The sequence below is a fragment of the Meles meles genome, chromosome 4, assembly GCF_922984935.1.
Source record: "Meles meles chromosome 4, mMelMel3.1 paternal haplotype, whole genome shotgun sequence".
Taxonomy (NCBI): domain Eukaryota; kingdom Metazoa; phylum Chordata; class Mammalia; order Carnivora; family Mustelidae; genus Meles; species Meles meles.
This window is the reverse complement of record NC_060069.1, coordinates 145,995,422-146,008,142: the sequence shown is the minus strand read 5'-3', so window position 1 is coordinate 146,008,142 and position 12,721 is coordinate 145,995,422. Positions and strand designations below refer to the sequence as shown.

At 42.3% G+C, this 12,721-nt stretch overlaps 1 pseudogene; it reads left to right on the top strand.

Annotated features, from left to right (window-relative positions):
• Positions 1-11,224: 11,224 nt before the first annotated feature.
• LOC123940958 lies at positions 11,225-11,550 on the top strand (annotated as a pseudogene).
• Positions 11,551-12,721: the final 1,171 nt, after the last annotated feature.

Genomic DNA, 12,721 nt, shown 5'->3' with positions numbered 1-12,721 from the left:
CTTCCGCGCGCCCCTGCTCCCCGGGCCCCCACCCCGAGCGGCCTCTCCTCCCGGCCCGGGCCCGCGGACAGCGCCCCTCCGACGGGCGCCCGGCGGCCACGTGCGCGCCGCCCCCGCCCCTGCGTCCGGGCGGGGGCCGGGGGACCCGCGGGCCGGCGCGGCCGGGCTCCGAGCGGAAGGGCGGGGGCAGGGTCGGCGTACCTGGCGGCCCGGCGGCCTCTGCTGTCCCCGCGCTCGCGTCTGCTCCGGTCCCGAGGCTGCAGGCGGCCCGACGGGGCCGGCCGCGCACAGGAAGCCCGCGCCAGCGAACGTGCGACCCTTTTATAACCCACTTGTGACTCATAACCGACCGGCCGCCTGTGCTGTAAAACCCCCCGCCTCGGCCCCTCCTGCCTGTTCTTGGAACCTACAGCTTGAAAAACTTTTTTTCTTTTTAAAGGAAAAGTCGAAAAAGCCCAGCGCCCCGAGGATTGGTGTTTTCCCCTTTCCCTTTCTCGTGGGTCATTCTCTCTGTGTTTTTTTCTCTCGACACATGCCGCGTACTTTCCTGCCCCCGCGCTGCCAGGCTCGGACTCCAACCTTTGTTCTTAATGAAAAGGAAACGCATTCAAATGAGCGCTCCGTCGGCCGGAGGGGAAGTTGCTACTCCTTGCAACTGGGTGGCAGGGGTGTCTTGACAAAACCCTTCCACAGGAGAAAGAGGAGGGAGCCGCACAGAAGTAAACGGGAGACTTTTTTCTCCCCCACGAAATCCAGCGGAGGCAAGAGGGTCCCTAACAGAGGAAGAAATGGCCAAGTGACTCCTCCCTGGGACATCTCCCCTCTGTACCCTTCAAGAGTCAAGAGTTTGGTTTGAGAGGTATAGGTGGGGTTTGCGCACACTCCTGTTGCCCACATTTGTCCTTGGGGGTGCTGGGATACAGGGCTCGACCCTTCTTTCATGTTGACCTCTGCAGCATTCTTTCCTTGCCCCCTTACCACCTTCAGGACATTTTCCTGGAGCATGGGAGACTCCAGTGTTTTAAAGTGTTGACCTCATCGTCTTCCTCTTGACCTCTCCCATCCTACCAAAAGGGGGACATTTTCCGGGAGTAGGTCATTTGACACAGTGGACTGAAAGGGATAAAACAGATCTAACACTCGGGACATATCTACTGGAAGAATCGTGGAGTAACTCATTCTTGTGCCTTAGTGTAATCAACTTTTAGACCTTGAGGAAGAAGAAAGAAATGTGGAGAGAGAGAAGGTGGTCTGATATGGATTTAGCCACATCGCCCTGTGATTGGTGCCTTTTCTTAGATAAGGCAGAATCACTGCTGGATCCCAGAGCAACTCTTTCATAGTGGGGTCTCCATCCCCAGGGCAGATGACAGCTTAGAAGACTTTGTATTAAGGTGATGACAGAACATTCATTTCTGGAACCTCTGAAAGCATGTTAGAGCACATAGTCCTTAACTTAAAGATGGCCCGGGTTGGTTAAGGAACTTGGAAGCATTTAAAAATTCTCTATTCTTGGGACACCTGGGTGGCTCAGTCCATTAAGAATCTGACTTAGGCTCAGGTCAGTGCACAGTCTGCTCCTGCCTCTCCCTCTGCCTCTGCCCTCATGCTGTCCCTCTCTCTTGAATAAATAAAATCTTAAAAAATTTCTCCATTCTTAAGGCTTATATGGCCATAACGATAACAAGTAACATTTCTAAAGCAGGTGTAAATTTACTATGTGCCAGGCCATGGCCTGAAACGCTTTCCATGCAGGACCCTGAGGCACAGAGAGATCAAACACTTTGCTTTAGGTCCTAGCAGGTAGCGGAGATGAGATTCAGACCCAGCACCGCCCTGAGTGTATGGCTCCCACTGTTCAGCCTCCCTGCCTTCTAGCCCATTCAGGATCTGGAGCAAAATAGTGCAGTTGCCAGTGGGGAAAGGAACCATGGTCCTTACCAGGGTGTGTCATACCCCTCTGCTGGTTATAGACAATAGTAAAGCCGATCCAAATTTCCCTTTTTCATGTTAGGTCCTAGTTTGGGACACCCAATAATCGTGGACAGATGGTTTTTGGGAGTAAACCAACTTGCATCTCATTGTATGTAGTTCTAGCTGTGGGACCCGGGGTTAAGTTTCCTATGTGTCAGTTTTCTCATTTCTCTCTCTCTCTTTTCTTTTCTTTCTTTTTTTCTTCTTCTTCATTTCTCTCTCTTTTCTAAAATGAGGAGAATCGTATTTTCCATTGGGGATTGCCGTGGAGTGACCTGTGTGTCTCGGCCCCACCTCCCAGCTATTTATTATTATGTTGTAACTGTAACCTGTAATGTGACTGTATTAGGAAATAGGGCCTATGAAGAGGTGACCAGGGTTAAATGAGGTCAGAAGAGTGAGGCTCTTATCCTTATAAGAAGAGGAAGAGACCCAGAGCCATCTCCACATTTGCACAAAGAGGTCATGTGAGTCCACAGTGGGAGGCATGCTGCCTACAAGCCAGGGAGAGAGTTCTCACCAGAATCCTGCTTGACCTGGATCTTGGCCTTTCCAGCCTCCAGAACTGTGAGAAAATCAGCGTTCATTGTTTAAGTCACCCATCTATGGTATTTTGTCATGGCAGCTAATAAAAAGGATGGATGCAAAGTGCTTGCCCCAAGTAAAAGCTTAAGTAAAGGTCATTTGCTGGCACGATTGTTGTCCCATAGATGTTGTTATGGGTTGAATTGTGTCCCCCCAGAATTAAATATTGAAGATTTAACCCCCAGTACCTTAGGTTGTGACCTTATCTGGGAATAGGGTCGTTGCAGATGTAATTAATTAAGGGGCAGTGTGAAGGTGGGTTCCTAATTCAAAAGGACTGGTGTCCTTATACCAAAAAAAAAAAAAAAAAAAAGGTGCTGTGTGTAGAGAAAGAGACACACGTAGAGGGAAGAGGATATGAAGAGACACAGAGAGAAGATGGCAATCTACAAGCTGAGGGCAGAGGACTGGACCAGAACCTTCCCTCGGAAGACTCGGAAGGAACCCATCTTGCCAACACCTAGATCTCCACCTTCCCCATGAAAAAATAATTTCTTGGCAATAAGCATCTGTCGTTCAAGACACCCAGTTTGTGTTACTTTGTTAACACATTTGCAGCCCTAGCAAATGGATCCAGATGTTTTTGCTGGTTTGGTTGGTGTCCTTAGCCCTCCTCAGGACTCCTCAGGTCCACCTGGGACTGAGCAAGTCAACCCAGTGACCTCCCAGATAAGAGTTGCACCTGTTGATATAACACTGTAGATAACAATGAATAGATTGCAGCAGCTGGTTTAATTACATGCTAATGAAGAAATGTTGCTAAAAGCACCGTAAGTCCTGAGATTCTGCAGAAATCTCACTCATCACAGGGAATGGTTAGGAACCATCCTATTGTCTTTTGCCTTAAAAATTAATCGTGGAGAAAAAAAATATTTCCTAGGGACTGAGTACTAAACTTATCTTGACGAGTATAAGAGAGACATTTCTCCAAGTAGGTAATACTTTTTAGAGGGTGGGCAAAGAAATAGACGGATATTTCAGGCTTGGCCAGGTTATTAATGGAGCACAGAGTTTCAGTTCTTTCTTTACTCTGTTGGACAATGAGATGGAGATAATGCATGACTCTGTGAACTTGTGGATGCTCTCTCCCCGGGGATGAGTGGGGTTGAATTGGCTTCCTCTAGACCCCACTAGTGGCGCAACTGTAATTAATGCCCAAGGCTAAAAATGTTGCCTCCAGAAGATATTCAGACTTAATAGTGTTTGTTTTTATTTTTCAGACACAAAGCACTAGAAGTATTTTTTCTATTATAATTTAATTTTTGTTCCTGTCACTGTTTATAACATCTTGGAAGCACAAATCTGAATGAACTCTTCTGTTTTTCTCAGCCACATTTCCTCTGTAAATGGGTTACTGGTTGAGAATGTTACGGGACACTCTCAAATGCTGCGGTGCCTTTCCCTTTAGAGGATAAAGGAGTGGCCTTAATTTTCTAAAATATATATATTTTTTTCTGTCCAAGAGGTGGAATTTACAAATTACAGAGAATTAACCTTTCAACTTTCCCATTCACCCCCTCCCAAAGCACAGTGAAGTTAAGTCAAATCTCTGAATAGGACAGTAGTGCTTATTGCAAGGAGTTTCAGGCTCTGATCAGCTGTGCCCTAATTGTTTAATCATTTCTGTGCACTAATTGTCTCATGAGCGTCCTTTATATATATGCTGCCTTCTGTACTTAACTTCTTCCATAATCTTCATGTTTAAACTTCTTCAGAGTAACTCTTTTGCTCTAGGCTCATGTCTTCTTCTGCATTTGGGAAGCCAGGTTGTCATAGTCTGCTGGAAATATTTTATGTGATGGGGGAAGAGTAAGGGTCTCGGGACTGAAATAGGATTCTGAACATGAACAATGAACAATGTCGGCAGGGACCATTCTGCTTGCCTGTCTACCAGCATTGCTTACAGAGAAAATTCCTCCGCCCGCCCCCATCACTCACTTCATCCGTATCCGACCTCAGCCTTGTGCTTATCTGCCCTGGCCTGGCTCCCTGTTCTCAACTTCGGTTGGTGAACTGATGAGTCACTCTTCGTAAATCACTCTCCACTGTCTTTACCCCCTGCCCCTCCTTCCTCTCTGAAATGTCCCGGGGAGACTTCTTCAAGTGCCAGCACTGTCTGTTCTTGTGTTCTGTTTCTTCTGGAAGATCCTGCTTAAACAGGCACCTGGAACCAGCTGTAAACTCAGTACCACCCTGATGTTTCCCCTGCTTTAGTCAGCTCTAGCTGCTCTAACAAAATACCAGAGAGTGGGGGGCTTCACAATAGACATTGATTGCTCACAGTTCTGGAAGCTTGGAAGTGCAGATCAGGATGTGAGCCAGTGTAATTCCTGTGAAGACACTCTTCCTGGCTTACAGCTGGCCACCTTCTTACCATGTGCTCACATAGCCTTTTCTGAGAGCTTGCATATGAAGAGATCTCTCTTTCTTTTCTTATAAGGTCTCTAATCTTATTGGATTAGGATCCCACTCTTCTGACCTTATTTAACTTTAATTGCCTCCTAAAAACCTCATCTCCAAATAGAATCACATTGGTGGCCAGTTAGGGCTTCAACATATGAATTTGGGGGGTACGCAGTCTAGTCCATAGCACTCATTGACTTTGATAATATATTGGGTTTTCTCTTTGTATTTTTTTAAAAGATTTTATTTATTTATTCATGAGACACATATTGAGAAAGAGAGAGAGAGAGAGAGAGGCAGGTACCCATCTCGATCCCAGGACCACGGAATCATGACCTGAGCCTATGGCAGATGCTTAACCAACTGAGCCACCCAGGCACCCGTCTTTTTGTATTTTTATATAAATAAAATAATCCCAGTTGTCTCTTTACAGAGATTTATTTCTAACATTTTAATTATATTTCAAATATTATTTAAATATTTCCAGTGGCTCTTTTGCATACACTCTGGCATCTCGGTGCCTGCCTTTTTTTTTTTTTTAAGATTTATTTATTTTAGAGAGAGAGAGAGTGTGTTGAGGGAGGGTCTGAGGGAGAGAGAATCTCAAGCAGACTCCATAATGAGTGTGGAGCCTGATCTCACAATCCTGAGATCAAGACCTGAGGTGAAACCAAAAGTCAGACATTTAACCTACTGTTCCACTCGGGTGCCCCTCCATGCCTGTTTTAAGAAGAATTGAGTATAATTTAATAAGGACTTCAGTGCTGGCCTTAGGACATGGGAAAAAGTGGATGAAAGGGAGTAGCATTCACAAATGACCCTCGCTGAGAAATGATATAAAAGAATTCGAGAAGTTCTACCCACACTGGATCAATTTGTAGAAAACAGAAGATCTAATACCATATGGAGAAAAGGTGTGTATACATTACTAATCTAAACAACTTTGGCCTCTTGGGAGGAATAAACAGTGTGCAAACACTAATATTTTTCAGGGAGTTAAGTATCCTTGGACTGTGCACCTACTGAGAAAGTGTTTGAGGATGAACAAGAGAATCCAGACAAGTTGCATATTCTTTTTTTTTTTCTTTTTGGTTTAGGACTTCATTCTTTTTTTTTTTTAAGAACAGATTTAGGGTCATAGCAAAATTGAGAGGAAGGTACAGAGATTTCACATATACTCCTTGTCTCTACACATACAAGGCCTCCTCCATTATCAACATTCCCCACAAGAGTGGTACATTTGTTACAATTGATACACTTACATTGATACATCTTGGTCGTCTGAAACTTAGACTTCATCTTAGCGGTCACTCTTGGGTGGACAAATGTATAATGATGTGTATCTGCCATTATAGTACATTCAGAGAATTTTTGCTGCCCTAGAACTCCTCTGTGTTCTACCTGTTTATCTCTGCCCCACCACTGCAACTCCTCGTCTTTGTATTGACAACCACTGGTCTTTGTATTGTCCCGTAGTTTTGGCTTTTCCATGTAATCGTCGTAGAGTTGGAAGCACAGCCTTTTTATATGGGCTTTGACCAGATTCCTCAGTGTCTTTTAATGGCTCAGTAGCTCAAGTGGGGAATCATATTCTGTTATCTGGATGTGCTACAGTTTGTCCATTTGCCTACTGAAGGAAATCTTGGTTGCTTCCAAGTTTTTGGCATTTCTGAGACAAAAGCTGCTATAAACATCTGTGTGTAGGTTTTTGTGTGGACATAAATTTTCAGCTCCTTTGGGTCGATATCAAGGAGCATGATTTCAGGGTTGTATGGCAAGAGTATGTTTAATTTTGTAAAAAACCTGGCCGAACTGTCTTCCAAAGTGCTTGTGCCATTTTGCATTTCCACCAGCAATGAGTGAAAGCATGCATTGCTACACATCCTCACCAGCATTTGGTGTTATCAGTATTTTGGACTTTGGCCATTCTAATGGGTGTGTAGTGGTACTGCATTGCTGTTTTAATCTGCCTTTACCTTATGACATATGATGTGAAGCTTCTTTTCATATGCTTACTTGTCATCTATATATCTTCTTAGGGTGAGGTGTTTGTTAAAGTCTGTGGCCCATTTTTAAACCAAGTTGTTTATTTTCTTATTGTTGATTTTTAATAGTTCTTTCTATATTTTGAATCACAGTCTCTCATCAGATATGTCTTTTGCAAATATTTCCTCCTGGTCTGTGACTTGTCTTCCCATTCCCTTGATAATTGTCTTGCACAGAGCAGAAGTTTTTCATTTTAATGCAGTTCGGGTTATCAGTGATTTCGTGACTTTGGTGTTGTGTATAAAGTCATTTGCTGGGGTGCCTGGGTGACTCATTGGGGTAAACATCTGCCTGAGATCTCAGGGTCCTGGGATGGAGCCCCACAACAGGCTCTCTGCTCGGTGGGGAGCCTGCTTCTCTCTCTCTCTCTGCCTGCCTCTCTGCCTACTTGTGATTTCCCTCTCTCTGTCAAATAAATAAATAAAATCTTAAAAAAAAATAAAGTCATTTACCATACCTGTTATCATCTAGATTTTTTCCCTATGTTATTTTCTAGGAGTTTTATGGTTTTGCATTTTATATTTAGGTACATTTATATTAGATCCATTTTGAGTTAATTTTTGTGATATTGCATATTCTAAAATTTAAAAATCCTGTTATACAACAGGCAAATTTACTTCTAGAAATAGGTACCTCTATAAGTATGAGGTTTCTGGAGGTATAGGAAGCCCAGTACCATGTGGGTAAGATCATTTTTTGTCTCAGCCCGGTGAGAGAAGCTACAAGTGTCCCTTCTTGCTGCAGCTGGTTGCCCATTCAGTTTTACTGCTCCCATCTCCCTAGGCTGTGTGAATATGAGTTCTGGATGCATTGTGGTTTTTTGTCCTTATTCTTCTCTTCTTCATTGCAGCATACTGTCTTCTATAATAAAAATTTGTTTGAATTTGTTGAGTATTAAGTGCTTTCATTTGCTCTCATGAAAATTATCTAATGGAACTGGGTCCAGCATTGTGGTTGACCACGACTGGTCCCTTAAGCAGTAGGATGTAGTTGGTTTCCGTGGATCAAAGGGCTTACTGGTACTAAACCTGCTGGATTAGTGTTCACTGGGGAAAATTCATGTGGACAAGGGCAGGAGCAGATGTGAAAATTCCTCACTCTGAGGCAGGTCACAGCAACCTGATGGGGCGAGATGCTAGCTTCTGGGAGAGTTGACCTTGATTCTTGGGTGGGAAGGCTTTAAGCTTGATGATTAAGGAAGCATTTGCCTGTTTGATGTGGTCAGAGCTAGGATCCCAACCTTATGAAGCTGTGCAATATAACAAGCCGTGACAAAATTCACCACTTTTCCCTTCATAGTTGTGGAAGCATAAACCTCTTTCCTGGCATGTTCTGAGTGGTTTGGTAGGCAGAATAATGACTCTCTCAAAAATGTCCTTGTTCCAATCCCTGGGACCCGTGAATATGTTATGTCATGGTGAGTGAGAATTTAAGTTGTTGATAGAATTAAGTTTGCTAATTAGCTGACCTTAAAATAGAGAGATTATACTGGATTCTTCAGGTGGGCCCAACGTGATCTTCAGTGTCATATACATGTGGAAGGGGGAACCAGGAAAGTTAGTATCAGAGTAATGCGGTATGAGAAAGATACAAATGGCCATTGTTGGTTTTGAATGAGCGAAAGACTATGAGAAGCTTTTAGAAGCTAGAAAACAAGTTTTCTATTGGAGCCTCCAAAAGGAACACAGCTCTGCTGATCCATTTTAGAATTCCGACTTCCAGAACTGTAAAATAATAAATCTGTGCTGTTTTAAGCCATTAAGTTTGTGGGAATTTGTTACAGCCACAGGGCAAGCTCATACAGGTGCAGGGGAACCTCATACTGATGTTTGAACTTCATGTTTGACCAGTATCGGTCACCTTAAGAAGTTGGGTGGTAGCCACTTGTCACAGAACTTTGCAGAGGTCAGCTCCTTCCCCTGCTGGTGACCATTCTTGGACAAAGCAACACTTATCATGAACTCTTACCTCTCACTAATATTTCTAATTCAAATGTAGAAGTGCACACACAGTGTTACTTAACTTTGAGTTACACCTGCATCTCTTCTTTCTTATGTGAAATATCCTGGCTCCCAACAGCATCAACATTATGAACATTGCTGCATTTGATTTATCCTAACACCCACCCCCCCGCCTGACACACACACCTCAGAATGTATAAAACCAGTATTATTGATGGTACTATTACTGTTGAAAACAGCTTCATACTTTATAATTTTTTACATTTCTCTTTGTCCCACAAAGAATATAGCCCACATGAAATGTGTAATCTCTCTCTCTTTTTTTTAAAGATTTTATTTATTTATTTGACAGACAGAGATCACAAGTAGGCAGAGAAGCAGGCAGAGAGAGAGGAGGAAGCAGGCTCCCTGCTGAGCAGAGAGCGCGATGCGATGAGGGGCTTGATCCCAAGACCCTGGGATCATGACCTGAGCTGAAGGCAGAGGCTTTAACCCACTGAGCCACCCAGGCACCCCTCTCTTGTAATCTCTTAAGTCAAAATAATTTCTCTCTGCTACTAACTTAATACACAATTAAGTTAATTTGTTTAATTTATTTTCAATTTGTAGGTATTGCTTTTTTAGATTGAATTGTTTCCATTTATCTATTTCCACAACTCTTTGCATAGTTTCAAACTCAAATTTCTAAAATGAGGTGTATTTGGAAAAGACTACCTTCTTTCTTTTCCTTAAAAATTTTTTTTTTATAATTTATCCCTCAGTTTTTGAATCTGCATGACTATGTATCTCATCTTCCTTTTCTTAGACAAATGTCGGTGTGTTGTCTACACTTTTCTTCCTCTTGTTTTTCTTAATTTACAGTATGCCTTGGGTATCATACCATACCAGAAGATAGAGAGAGTTCTTATTACAGATGCATGGTTGTCTTAGTTCAAGTTTCTCTAACAAAATACCATATACTGGGTGAGTAAATAACAGAAATTAATTTCTCCATAGTTCTGGAGACTGGAAGTTCAAGATCTAGGTTGTTGGCAGATTCGATATCTGATGGCCATCTTCTCCTGGTGTCCTCACATGGCAAAGAGAGGAAGCAAGCTCTTTCCTGTCTCTACCTATAAGGGCTCTAACTTTATCATAAGGGTTCTACCCCCATGACCAACTTAACTCCTAAAAGCCCCATCTCCAAATACTATCACATTGGAGATTAGGGTTTCAACATGAATTTTGGAGGGACACAGGCTTTCAGTCCATAGCAGTAGTCTTCCATTGCAGTCCTCATATAGATGGACATTTGCATGGTTTTCAATGTTTTATGGTTATAAATAGTAGTATAATGAATACTCTTTAGTATTCATTATAATATATAATATATGTAATATTATATATAATATATAATAGTAGTATACATGAATACTCTTGTGTTATGTCATTTGGTACTTTTACCAGTTTTACTAGTCAGAATTCTACCAGAGAAACAGAATCAGTAGGATATTTATTGCAAGGAATTGGCTTGAGGGATTGTTGAGGCTTGCTACGTAGCTGAAATCTACAAGGCAGGATGGCAGGATGGACAGACTGAAAATATTAGATACAGGAAATTCCATGAGTGGAATTTCTTTTATTTGTTTGTTTATTTATTTATTTTCAGCATAACAGTATTGTTCGTGAGTGGAATTTCTTATTCTTTTTTTTTTTTTTTTTAAAGATTTTACTTATTTATTTGACAGAGAGAGAGATCACAAGTAGGCAGAGAGGCGAGCAGAGAGAGAGGGGAGGAAGCAGGCTCCCTGCAGAGCAGAGAGCCCAACGCGGGGCTCGATCCCAGGATCCTGGTATCGTGACCTGAGCCGAAGGCAGAGGCTTTAACCCACCGACCCACCCAGGCGCCCCGGAATTTCTTATTCTTTAAAGAAGTCTCTGCTTCCAAGGGCTTCCAGCTGCATGAATTGGGCCTACTCAAATTATCTAGGATATACTTCCTTCCTTAACTTAAACTGACTATGGTCCAGGAGGCAGGGTCCGGCCGGGGTGCTCCAAAATGCATGCCTGCGATGCCTGCCTGCCCCACCCCCCAGTTGCTATAAAGGGAAGTTTACTGTGAGTTCTTCCATCTCCATCCCATTTTTTTTTTTTTTTTTAAAATGGACCTTGGGATCACGACCTGAGGCTTCAACCCACTGAACCACCCAGGCACCCCTCCATCCCATCTTTTGAAGCCACATTCATGGGTTGCTTGGCAGACCCCAGCTGCCAAAATGTCGAAACAGTTGGAGAACAAGTATGCTTTTTAGAAGGTCGAACAGTTGAAGAGTACAGAAGATAAACTTGTAGGAGTTAACTCCTCAGCCATGTGGTGTGGGCCTTGCAAAACGATGGGGCTTTTCTCTCATTGCCTCTCTGAGAAGTATTCTAACGTGGTGTTCCTTGAAGTCCACATGGATGACGGTCAGGGTGTTGCTACAGAGTGTGAAGTCAAATTCATGGCAACCTTACAGTTTTTTTAAAAAAGGAGAAAAAAGTAGATGAGTTTTCTAGAGCAAATAGGGAAAAACTTGAAGCCACCATGAATGAGTTAATCTAATTATGTTTTCTGATAACATAACCAGACATTGACTGTTTAAAACTTGTAATTCTTTTTCATTTACAAAAAGAAAGATCAAGTATGTAGACTGTATACCTGCAATCTGATATAAGTAACAATAAAATATTAATTCTCTCCTTTAAAAAAAAAAGTGGATTATCAACTCTAATCCCATCTACAAAATACTTTCATAGCAACACCTAGATTCATGTTTGAGTGAATAACTGGGGACTACAGTCTAGCCAAGTTGACACATAAAACTGACAACCATGCCAGTATGCCTTTTGGATAGATTTCTAAATGTGGAATTGCTGAGTCAAAGGGTATATGCATATATGATTTTTCTAGAGATTGTCAAATTCCTTTCCAAAAGGATTGTAGCATTTTATATTCTAGCTACCAGTGTATGAGAATGCCTGTTTCCCTACAGCTTCACTAAGAAAATATATTTAGGGTTTTTATCAGTTGGATAGATAAAACATGTTACCTGATTATAGTCTTATTTTGTGTATCTTTTATTATATATAAAGTTCGGCTTTGTGGTAGGTTGGATTGCTATTCTTTTTTTTTTAAATTAATTTATTTATTTTTATTTGCTTATTTACAGCATAACAGTGTTCATTGTTTTGGCATCTATTCTTAATCCGTCACCACTTGCTTCTGGCATATAACCAGGTAGTACACTAGAATAGATGTGGTCTATTTTCCTGCCTACTATGGGCTGAATATTTATGTCCCCCTAAAATGTGTATGTTGAAGTTGTGATCTCCAATGTGATGATAGTTGGAGATGAGGCTTTTGGAAGGTGATTAGGTCATGAAGGGTGAACCGTTACAAGTGAGATTACCTTTATAAGAAAAAGCAAAAGGGAGATAATCTCTCTCCCCACCATATGATGATACAGCAAGAAGGCAGCCGTATATAAGCTAGAAAGAGGATACTCCCAAGGCCATGCTGGCAGCCTGATCTTGGACTTCTACCTTTTAGAACTATGAGAAATAAATGTTTGTTGTGGTAGGCCACCCAGTTTGATATTCTGTTATAGAACCTGGAACTGAACTAAGATAGTGCTCCAGTGTTTTCCTGTGGACAGTGGAACATTAGTGGATGAATGCATATAAAAGCTTAAAATGTGCCTTAAGTGGATTGGCTTCTTGTGTGGTCTGTGATC